The 12,363-nt window shown below is 39.3% G+C and overlaps 1 protein-coding gene across 7 annotated transcripts in view; it reads right to left on the bottom strand.

The window, feature by feature from the left end:
- SIPA1L2 (signal induced proliferation associated 1 like 2) overlaps nucleotides 1–12,363 on the bottom strand; it is a 240,857-nt gene that overhangs the window by 158,993 nt on the left and 69,501 nt on the right. The window lies entirely within an intron of this gene.

A 12,363-nucleotide genomic window follows, 5' to 3' on the forward strand; every position in this document is an offset into this window, starting at 1 on the left:
CTATGCAGAACTCAATCATAGGGCACCAGCATCCTTTTTAATAAACTTTTTCTTCTACATCTTAACATAGAAGGGATGGTTCCAGTATTAACAAATAATAACATCAACTCAATCAGCTCCAGTAGACCCAGCACGCAGAGTGTTTTAGGTTCTGCAATCACAAGCACTAAGCCTGAGAACTGCACAGGCAGAAAGTGTAAACCTCCTTTTGCCCAGGTCTGTGTTCTTGAAAAGAAATGTGCCAACTCCTGTAAAAGAAATACATTAAATGTTCTAGCATAAAAATACTATTTATAAAGATCATGAAATAATTAAATGTGCTTTAAAAGCACACTGAAATGTATATGCAGTCTATACAAACATACATACACAGACATACCTATTTATAGAAAAAAGATGAAAATTTTCCAAAATTTTGTTTTCATCACTGGGTGTTGACGAGGAAATTTTCTTTCCTTCTTTCTATACAAACATATGTGATACATATTACTTTTAACAGGTTACATATAAAACAAAAAAGTCTTGTTTCAAAACATAAATAGCCATAAGTAAATGAAGATTAGTGTTTATTACTTTAAATCAGTAAATTGCTCTATTAGAGTAAGCTACAATGTTTCTACTATAGGCTAATTAAATGCAGATATAAATTGATTATCTGTTCATCAAGGAAATAAAAGTTCTGTGATTCAGAAAGAGTAATAATACCTACCCATCAGCAAATCAGTGTGGAAACAAATTTCCTTCCTGTTGGTTCCCCTCAATTCATTCTTGATTTCTGATCCCCGCCTAATCTGTTCTCTCTCTCACACACAGAACTACTGGACTTTCAGGGCCCACAAAGGAATTAACTCAGAACAGAAATAGCCCTTGGCCTGTCCTTTATTGACAGTAAAAAAAACATAGTTTGTGTTTTTAAAAATAGTTTTCCCTGTGAGTTGGTGGTAGCATGGTAGCTAGCAATCCCATTTTCCTGTCCATCAGACTATTAGGATAAAATGGCTTAACCACCTCCTACACCAAACCACATCCCCAGCTATCAACACCATACCAAAATGTTAGTAAGAAATCAGTAGTCTGGTATTAGTAATTTATTTAACCAAATAATATCACCTGAAAGCTGCTATGCCCTGTTGCTCATATGCTACATTGGTATTTAATAAGGCCCTCAGGAATAAAAAATTTAATTCAGAGTCATCATTTTTGGATCATCTGCTCATCAAGTTGAGTACTTATTAAAGATTCCTTTAAGAAGGCATAATTCTTTAGATATAGGAAGGTTTTCTAGTGATTGTTTAACCCTCATGGGAAGGAAGATGCTGCATACTACTGCTCACCTTGCCCAGCAGGGAGGACCTCTAGCTCTCACCTGCCTCCTCTGCATTTGGGAGACAGGCCCAGAGGCCTCAACCTTCATAAGCCTCAATGGCCAGACCAGGACACAGCAGCCCCAAGGCCCTGGGCCATGTACTGACAAATTCTCACATGAACCAGAAATGGAAGCTTCTAAGTGTATATAATTTCTCACAGGGGAACAGAATCATGAGAGGTACCACTGCTGTAAAAACACCATGATATAAAACTTGGATAATAAATAAATGCAAATTATGCACTAAAGATGCTGGATTTTAGAGATTTTCATGAAGAGGAAAAAAATAGTAAATAAAAACACTGCAGTATCCTGAGCTAAAACTTAGTAGAAATAAAAAGAGCCTTTTTTAAAGCATTAAGCTTTTGTTCAAATATTTATTAAGAATCTACTATGTTCCAGATAGATACATTGTGACTTTTACACATTTGCTCACATGTATAAAAAGAGTCATTTGGTTTAGACATTCCCACCATCTCTACTGCAATCTCCACGTCAACTGATAAAGATAACAGAAGACAAAGTCAGTCAAATAATAGGAATTCCTAGACCTTTCTGATTAATGATACAAAGGAGCACAGCATCTTTTTCGACTCTCTTCCCAACTCCTTATAGTTACGTATCTTGGTAAAAGAGAACAGAGTTTCAGATAAATTTTCAGGAAGCCAACTTTTGATTATTTTAAATGGGATTACAAATATCTATGTGTCACTATGTGTTCAGAAGACATTTTGGACATTCTCATGCCAGACTCTGACAGTCCCTGCTGTGTATCTGTAATTAACAGTAATTATTTCCATATACAAAACCACAAACTGGATCCCATTTTCATTACCTTTTGGGTTGGAGCTGGATACATAGATCACATGTTCATCTTATGTCCTTCTCTATCACAGGGAGATACACACAATGTGCCACCCACCCACCCCCCACCCACTAACAGGAAATGAAACACTAATGAGCAAAACAGCCATTTGCCTGTATCCAGGATGAATAGTCCAATGAGCCTGTCGGTCCTTTCCTATTCTAAGATAGAAAACAAAAGTAGAGAGTACATGTTCTTTTACCTTTGACTGGCAGGTTGTCCAGAGTGATCCTGGATAAGTTACTTATCATTGCCAGGCTTTGATGGGAATGGTCTTAATGAAAGAAAATTCCACTTTCCAGCCCCCAGCTTATACCTACTGAGTCAAAATGCAGAAGCAGAGCTAGAGATACACAGGTTAGTGTACAGAATGTGCCTGGAAATGGGTACTTCAGCAAAGGCCTCAGATGACTCTTGATACACAGGCTTAGTGATTACTAAACCTTTTCCAGGGCTGAAGGTAAAGAAGCAGCCATAAAGCCAACCACCTGATGAGTCCCTCTGCGCCAGCTTCTCTGAGAGACCCTGAGTGAGTAAATATGGCATCAAATATGGATAAACTGCTGAGATCACCAACAAATCCCCAAGGAGTTTTGAAGGCTACAGGACACTGGAGAAGCACTGATGAGAAGAAATGGGGAAAATGGCCCAAAATGCTGCCCTTGGCAAGACTGCCCAGACCTGTCCTTACGGAGTGGCAGATATGTCAACAGTACATTTTGAATGCCAAGAAGATACGTGCGTCTGTAACCGGAGCAGAAAGGAGTTAAAAATATTCAGGATTAATCATGAAATTGTCAAAGATAACTTAGAGTCTATCCCCTCACTAAGCACTGCTAAAGAAAAATCTTTACTTGGCTAATTGCCTGGATGAAAATTAGTTTGGGGATGATCTGCATAAAGATATGTGCTTTAAAAAGTCAAAGCTATATAGTAATTTTAATACACTACCTATTATAGCATTTTAATGGAAGGAGATAGAATAAAGGAAGAAAAGAATCATAAATAATACCTAATCTATTATGTGGACACATTAAAGGCATCACATTATTTTATAATGAGGTTTTTTTTTTCCATTGCAACTGTTAACAACCTAGTACTTTTTCATCCTAATGTATTTATGCATATTTCTAAGAATGGATTCAAAGCCAACAAGATCTGATTGCCATTTTAAAAACAAATGTAAAATAATAAATATTTACTACTGACTCTGTTTAGTCCACTTCATAATCAGATCTGGACAAGGGGATCCCCTCAGCAAATAAAATGCATCATCAGACAGAGGACAGAGACCTGCAAACAAGAAAATGCTTCACATGTTCACTTTTTTCCCCTTAGCATCGCTAACTGTGCACATTTTAGCACATTTTGAAAAGGAGAAAAAACAAAAATTAGCAACCTAACAAACACCTGCAAGGCTGTGTCTAAAGAACCCGGGCATGGAAGGAGGGCTGTGTAGACAGCTGGCATCACCTGACACACTGCCAAACCACTGTATTTTTAAGCTATTCAGATGCTTTCTAAAGAAGAAATAATAAAAATCCTACATGCCTGAACTGTGAGGCGGGGGAGCCTCCTTGTAACTCAGCTCTTGTCAGACAGACTACAGCAGCCTCAAAAGGTTCAACAACCTCTTTATAAACCTATTGTGTGGTGTAGTGCCTAAAAATAGTATGGTTCGGCAGGCAGATCATACCAAGGAATAATCCTACATACTAAACTCCTAAACAACAGATAAAGGAATAGAAAAGACGACTAAATTGTATTCTCAGTCTGCACCTAAGTTCCTGTGGCTACCTCTTAACCTGGACTCCTCTAGCTTCCTCACTTTGTCTGAACACACAGCAAACCTCAATTTTAGCCCTTACAGCCTATACAAGAAAATGAGAGGGCTGGGGGAACCCAGGCAGGTGAACAGAGGAGAGATGCATGACTGAGCCATACATTTCTATAGTATACACTGCCACGCTTAAGAGAACTTTTAGTGTCCCACTGAAAGAGACATGAAAGTGATTATTACATTATAATAATTATTGACTATGGCTCTTTCAAGTTTTCCTTACACTGAAGTTCTCAACCCTTCACAGCTTCTAAAAATTACCTGGGGAAGTTTAGGAAAATATAGATGTCAGAAATTCAGTTTTTAATTTAGTTTTAAGTTTCTAAGGTGGACAGCTAGGTCTTAGACCACTGTTTAAAACAACAAAGCCCTTTTTTGTTTTGTTTTGTTTTGAGACAGAGTCTTCCTCTGTTGCCCAGCCTGGGGTGCAGTGGCGTGCTCCCTTGTAGCCTCTGCCTCCCAGGTTTAAGCGATTCTCCTGCCTCAGCCTCCTGAATCGTTGGGATTATAGGCACCCACCACCATGCCCAGCTAATTTGTGTATTTTTAGTAGAGACAAGGTTTTACCATGTTGGCCAGACTTAACCACAAAGGTCTGTTTTTGGAGTTTTGAGATGAAATTTCGCTCTTGTTATCCAGGCTGGAATACAATGGCATGATCTCAGCTCACTGCAACCTCTTTAAAGGCATAAGCCACTGCACCAGGGCCGACAAAGGTTTTTAGACCACATCAGGTCGACTGCTCAGGCCACGGAGCCAGGAAACAAAAACGAGGAGAAAGGGGATCAGTATCAAGCACTAAGTCTTCCTGCAAGGGATGGGCCACCAAGAGGCCAGGAGTGCCACCCTTCTAGAGAGCATTGCTGGACAGAATGAAAATCAGGCCACAATAGGGAAGTAAAAGAAACCAACAGATGAGATTATAAAAAGTGAAAAGTTAAAAGCTAAATGTTAACACTCCTCAATCCCCAATTTTAATTGAGCATTTACTTTTCCTTTTCTCAATATATTTATTTGAAAAGAGATTCTTACCCTGAGTTTTTATTGTGGAGACAGGATGGGAGATGTAATAAAGAATACTTCTGGGAGAGGTATTACTCTTCTCCCAGAAGCATTAATAAATACATATTAATACAGATGGGAGAAGTCATAAATAATAAGTGTACACATGTTCTCACTCATAAGTGGGACTTGAACAAAGAGAACATATGGACGCAGGGAGGGGAAGAACACACACCGGGGCCTTTTGGCGAGTGGGAGGCGAGAAAAGGGAGAGCCTCAGGACAAACAGCTAATGCTTGGGGGGTTAAAACCTAGATGATGGGTTGACAGGTGCAGCAAACCACCATGGCACATATATACCTATGTAACAAACCTGCACATTCTGTGCATGTATCCTGGAACTTAAAGTAAATAAATTGGTAAATAAGTAAGTACACTAAATGAAATTTAAAGATAAAAATGGTAAGTGTCTTACCAACAGAGTTTAGTTGATTTTTCAAATAAAAGAAAATAGCTAGATCAACAAGCATCATCTCGATGAATTTGGATAAAAACCTTAGATAGGTGAAGTAGCTTGCCCAATGTCACATCAAGTTAATAATCTGACACCTTGGATGGCAAATCAAGCTGTTGTCTAACTCTCAAATTAAGTTTCTTTCAGGTTTTTTCATTAAATCAAACAGTTTCCACCAAGCTCATTTGCCAGAATATTTTTCTGCAAATACATGGGTGTCAACATAGGCTTATGGCTAAAAGCCTGACACTAGAATCTCCTTCAGGCCCTAGTGCCTGCTCCACTACTGACTGTGCAACCTGGACAAGTCCCTGAGGCATCTCTGTGCCTCTGGGTGCTGCATCCACAGAGCAGGAAAGACAGCAACCTGAGCTGCTTCATACTAATTAACAAAAGAAAGAACACCTGCAAAAGGCTTACAGCAAGACTTAGAACAGGAAGGATTCAATAAATGCAATTATTATTACCAAGAATTGAATCTGAACCTAGAATGTGTTACCATTTGTTAGTAGGAAAATCAATATAAAAAATTACCACAATTTACTGCACATGTAGATTCTCTATTCCTTTCTCTCTGTAAATAAACAAACTTTTAAAATGGGTGACTGCAGAGCCTTTATTTCTATTGTGTGTGCCTTAAGGTATGAAAGGGACACAATGATCGAATATCCTGTGACTTCCTAGACCACAGAAATGTATGAGGCAGAAGGAATGTTTGAGTTTGAAAGGGCCCTCAAGATGGGATGGTTCCTATAGTACACACTGTTAGGCTTAAGAGAACTTTTACCCTCCCACTGAAATAGGCATGAAGGTGATGATTACATTATAATAATTACTGACTATGGCTCTTTCAAGTTCCCCTCACTGAAGTTCTCAACTCTTCATAGCTTTTAAGAATTGCCTGGGGAAGTTTAGGAAAATATAGATGTTGGAAATTCAGTTTTTAATTCAGTTTTAAGTTTCTAAGGTGGACAGCTAGGGCTTAGACCACTGCTTAAAACAACAAAGCTTTTTTGGTTTGTTCTGTTTTCTTTTGTTTTGAGATGGAGTCTCAGCCTTTCAGCCCCTATCAGACACATTGTTCATTACCTCGGAAAGTGCTTTCATTGAGGAAAAACAGTTATCTCATTAAAGAATCAAAACCTTAACACTATCCATTGTTCCTCACTGAATTCTTCCTTTATAAAGCTTTCCACTGATATTTCCTCCAAAGAGAAATGTTTAATAAAAGCAAACAAATAAAGGAAAGAAAACAAACCATACATACTGAGACTTAACTTGTAAAATCACAATGTGGCATGTGGAAAAGCCCTGCTGGATTCCAGATCCATGAACTAAGAGTGGTATTAGCAGCTTTTGCTAAGGGAATATACAAAATTATGTCTTTATAATATGGTACTATAAATGCTTTCCAAATAATAACACTGTAGAAGACTTGTACGAGGCATGACATTACATTTTAAACATTTGTAGGGATAATCCCTAATATAATGACTTTCACATTTCACACTTCTTTCAGATATCCTAACCATTTAATCTCCACTTAAGCTGAAGATTCGGCAAAAAAAAAAAAAGAATCCAACGTTCACAACACTCAGGGGTCAGTGTGTTTTGAGAAGTCTGATTATTTCAAGCAGGGCTTTAGGCTATGAATGGATCAATTATTTCATTTGAGTGTAGGAATATGCAGTAGTTGTTTCATATTACTCTAGTACACATTCTTGAAGTCTTATGAGGATTCTATTTGGTTTTGCACAATATCAATATGCTTATCTTTCTGCATGAACAACATATGAATATATAGATGATAACAATATAATTGTACAGATGCTACTTTTTGGTTCTTCTCCTAACTGCCTGCAGAAGCAAAATAAGACCACATTCTTACATTATCTATAAAATACGACTACTAAAGGGGTGACTTGGCCCCCTCCTGAAGTCACTACCCTTAGGGCACTGCCACAGAGATCTGGTAGTTTGCTCCATTATAAATTAGCTATATGACCCTTATGACCCTTAGGCAAATCACATAGCCTTCCTGAGCCTTATTTTTTAAATGGGGATACATACTTCAAAGCACACTGAAAGATTAAATGAGAAAGGTAAAGTACTAAAATATTGCCTGTCACATAGTGTAAGCAAACAAAGCTGCAATAATAATTATTCAACAGAAAAGGAAATGGCCTGAAAATACACTGCAAATGAGGGAAGGCGTCTGTCACATTCAGTCATAAAGTGTGTCTTATGTGATCAAGTTGATCAGCATTACATTCTGGGAAATCTTATTAGTAATATAATCAATTGTAATTTATTCAACTAGCTATAACCTAACGGTAAGAAGGGATATTGGAAAAAAGGAAGGAAAATAAAGAAATTTCTAATTACCAAGTAAAGCATATCCTTACCTTGCCAATAAAAAAAAAATTCCAAGTTATAAAGGAGTTTCTTTTGAGTCTGATTAGCGTGAATCAGTCCACGAGAAACCAGCATATTAGACTGTGATAGTATAAAAGATTTATTTGAACTGCAACCCCATTTCCTGGTATATAACCCCTAAAATCCTTAAAATTTCCAGTGACATGTTTTTGTATGCTAATGAGTGAACTGATGGATGACAGCCCTAAGGTTACTTTAGGACGGGGCTGGTTACCTGAAGGACCAAGGCATGATCAAAGGTTTGGGACTTTCTGCCCCATCTCCCAGCCTCCAGAGAGGAGACAGGGTCTGAAAGTTAATTTGATCACCAATGGCCAATGGTTTAATCAATAATGCCTACGTAATTAAGCTTCTGTAACAGCCCAAAAGGACAGGGTTCAGGAAGCTTCCAGACAGCTGAACACATGGAGGTGCCTGGAGAGTGGAATGCCTGTAAAGCACATGGAAGCTGTGTCCCTTCCCCCTTACCTTGTCCTATATGCATCTCCTCATCTATAGAAGAGATACGTAAAATCCTTTATAATAAGCCAGTATACGTAAGAGGTTCCCTGAGTTCAGTGGGCCGCTCTAGCAAATTAACCATATCCAAGGAGGGGGTGTGGAAACCCCAATGTAGTCAATCAGAAGCACAGGTAAATTCACCTGGAGCTTCAGACTGGCATATGATGGGGCAGAGAAAGGAGAGAGAGTCCTGGGACTGGGCCCTCAACCTGTGGGATCTGACACTATCTCCAGGTAAATTGTATCAGAGCTGAATTGAATTAGAAGACAGCCAGCTGGTGTCAGCTGCAGAATTAGTTGCTTGCTTGGTGTGTGGGGGCAAAACCACCAAACATGTGGTCATGGCTTCTTTGTTGACTGTCGTGGTGTGACAGCAAGAGGAGAAAACAGTTTTTTTCACTCTCATAGACCTCCTTAATTAAGGACCAAATCTTACTTTCTTTGTACAATGGGTTCAGGTGCTGCAGAAAAAAAGAGAGAGTTCTAAGCCTTGGGAAGAGGAGGCTAAGAAACAGGCAGAGCTGTCTTGGGTACAAGAGGACACGGAGTGGCCCATAGGCTAGACTTCTGCTCAGCTTGCCTCGGGCCCTTGGTGACCTCATCAAATCCTCAAACCCTATGAAGCCATACCCAAATCTAACACATTATCTCTTTCTATACATCTTTTTTACTCTGAATAAAATACACCAAAATGCACATGCCTACATGTGTTCATTTATCCACCCAAATGTGTGTACTGAGTGCCTACAACGTGCCAGGTACCCTGGAGAACACACAGGTCCACGGTCATCTCAGCTCACTAGTATTCCCCCAGTATTCCATGATTACAGCAACTGAACCTTTTATCAGAGCTATTTGTATATATTTGCTTCTTCCCCTTTAGATTATAACCTCTTCTTGGGGAAGGGCTGCCTCTTCATCGTCTTGTTTCCCCCAGCAACTAACAGAGCATGGCACTTAAAGAAATTATCCAGTAAATATTTACTGTACTAAATCACTCTCAGGAAGCCCACAGTCTCCTTCCCCTGAGGTCTTCAGATTTTAAGACCATCTGCCTGAGGTGGCTACATCTTTCTAAATTTGGCTGATAGTGCAATATGAAATAAAATGTTTCAAAACATAATCTGGAAAGTGTTTGTGTTTACCCACCCTGAAACTATAATTTCAGCCAAAAAAAAAAAAAAATGGAAGCAGCAAAAAAATGGAACTTAGAAAGAGATATGAAATCATCTAAACATTTCATATATAGGCGACTGCACTTCCCAATAGTGAAACACCCGAGTGAAGAATCAAGCACCAGCACCAACTCGCTCTTGACATCCTGATCCTGGCAAGAGATGGCACACATCCACTGTAAGCAGGCAAAGGATGCTGCTGTTCCCCCTGTAGAGATCTAGCAACTACAATGTTTGTTCAGAAACTTGGGCAGGACAATGGGAAACTCAGTCTGAGAACATTTTAAAAGTAGACAAAGGCCAGGCATGGTGGCTCACACCTGTAATCCCAGCACTTTGGGAGGCCAAGGCAAGCGGATCGCCTGAGGTCAGGAGCTCCAGACCAGCCTAGCCAACATAGTAAAACCCCGTCTCTACTGAAAATACAAAAATTAGCTGGGCATGGTGGCACACGCCTACAGTCCCAGCTACTTGGGAGGCTGAGGCAGAGGAATCACTTGAACCCAGGAGGCGAAGGTTGCAATGAGTTGAGGTGGCGCCACTGCACTCCAGTCTGTGCAACAGAGGAAGACTCCATCTCAAAATAAATAAATAAATAGATGAAGATAAATTATAGACCCTCTAAAGAGCCATTCAAGTCTAGAATTCTACTGGCCTTACGAAACTGACCATAAAATTAAAACGTGCACTATCAAAAAGAAGCCTAGGACCATCCCTCCAATAATTATTTTCATTCCCAAAGGGTGAAAGGCGGGAGGTAAAGGTAAAAGCAAAGAGGAGGAACAAAATATTCCAGGCATCAAAACAGCACCTTTCTAATAAGAAAATATCTAAGGAGTTAAAAATTCTTACTAGAAATCTCAAAGCTGAAACACAGACCACTATAACACTGTAGTGCCAACTATCTTGGAAAATTCTAAACATCTTTGTAAGGACAAGAATTTGGAGCTAAGCCCAAACTTGTCTCAGTCACTTCTCATGATAATAATTTTGACTTCTCCCACAGAACAAGTCTCCTAATCCTCTGATAAACAAGTTTCTAAGCCTTTAAGATGGTTAAGTGAATAAATCCTAACTTCGCCAATGGGAAAAAGAGAGCTTCAGATGGTAAAATCATCTACAAAGGAGTAGACAACAAGTCAGTAATTAACCAAGTATGCTGTCTCCTCAGTTCTGATGCTATCACACAATTTGTAGATTTTAAACAAGGTACGCTTTACATATAAGTTAACTGGGGAATAACAGGTCACTGCTAAAACTTCCCCACTGCACAATTATAAAAATTACTTTCCATATTTTAGTTTTAAATTTACGTTTATTACTTTTTACCTTTATTTCTGCATGTGGAATGAGTTCCAGATCTAATTTTTTCCCAGTCTGTTAGCCCAACTCCAGGTATTTTCTCTTATTTTAAAATTAAATTTTATTTATGTTTTTACTGTTTGAGTTGCTTTTGATGTGGATCCAGATGATGTCTTTAAGAGCACAGAGGAAAGTAAAGCTGTGCTTCCTTGAAAAAGCTGTTCTGTACCAGGTAGTCTTTTTTCTCAGCTGAAAATTCATTTCAAGTGCTATTTTAACATGGGTTACAATGGACCCTAATTAAAGGGGACATCACAAATCCATCCCTCCTCCAGTGGTATTTTGCCACAGTTTAAATACTTATCCTCAAATCATTTTTAAAGGCAAGCTCCCAGGCCACAGACCTCAAAATGCACCAACACGCATAAAAGACAAAGGCTGTGGAAATAAAGGTTTATCAAAGGACATGGCAACTAAATGCAACGCCTGACCCTAGAGGGACCCTATATGGAGGGGGAATGACACTGCAAAGGACATTTTCAGGCAAATGGTAAAACTGGCATACAAATAATAGATTCTGTGTGAGTAAGGAATCGATATGAAGCTATCTGAAGTTGACAACTGAACCTGTTACCCAAGCAAATATCTCTATCACACTCAAGGGCTTCAGGGTATAAGGTCAGGAAGTATGTAACCTGAAAACCGTGTGTGTGGGTACATACATGTGCCATGTGCCTGTGTGTAAGTTGTGTAGACACAGACTAAGAGAAAAGGATAAGAATCCACATTTGACAATCCAAGGCTGGAGGACAAATGTCCTGGGGGTGGTTACTTCTGACAGGGCTCATTCACAAGCCCATCTTATTTCCTGCTGCTAAAGGAAATGCAGTATTTGTGAACACACACAAGTAAGAGAGCACCTCTGCCTTTATTCTGCAGCCAAGGAAGGGGTTTAGATGACAGTACCCTCTCGGCCCTGGGCAGAGCAGGCTGGACTTCACCCCACCACTCCCTGGATCACCTTCCTCACAGCAGCCACCCTCAGCGGGTCCAGGGCACATCCTATACTGAGAAAGAAGCCTTTGGCAGCTCTTTATCCACCAGCATACTCACGTGTTATGCCTCTAATATAAGAGATTCTCCATGGAGATAACATACAAACCAATTATAAAAAGTAGATCCTTTTAAATGCATTAAAGGATGCTCACAGGAACTTGTTAGTGACTCCTTTCAAAGCCTCCATCCAGAAGCTTTGAAACTAGGCAACTCCAAAATTCAAATGAGCTTTCTTAAAACAATGCTCACCCATGTTTGCTGTGGCGGAGTGACAAAATAAAAACATACACTCTATTATCCTAGGGA

This window comes from Aotus nancymaae, unplaced genomic scaffold (genome assembly GCF_030222135.1).
Source record: "Aotus nancymaae isolate 86718 unplaced genomic scaffold, 86718_ANA_hifiasm-v0.15.2.pri h1tg000032l_0, whole genome shotgun sequence".
Classification (NCBI taxonomy): domain Eukaryota; kingdom Metazoa; phylum Chordata; class Mammalia; order Primates; family Aotidae; genus Aotus; species Aotus nancymaae.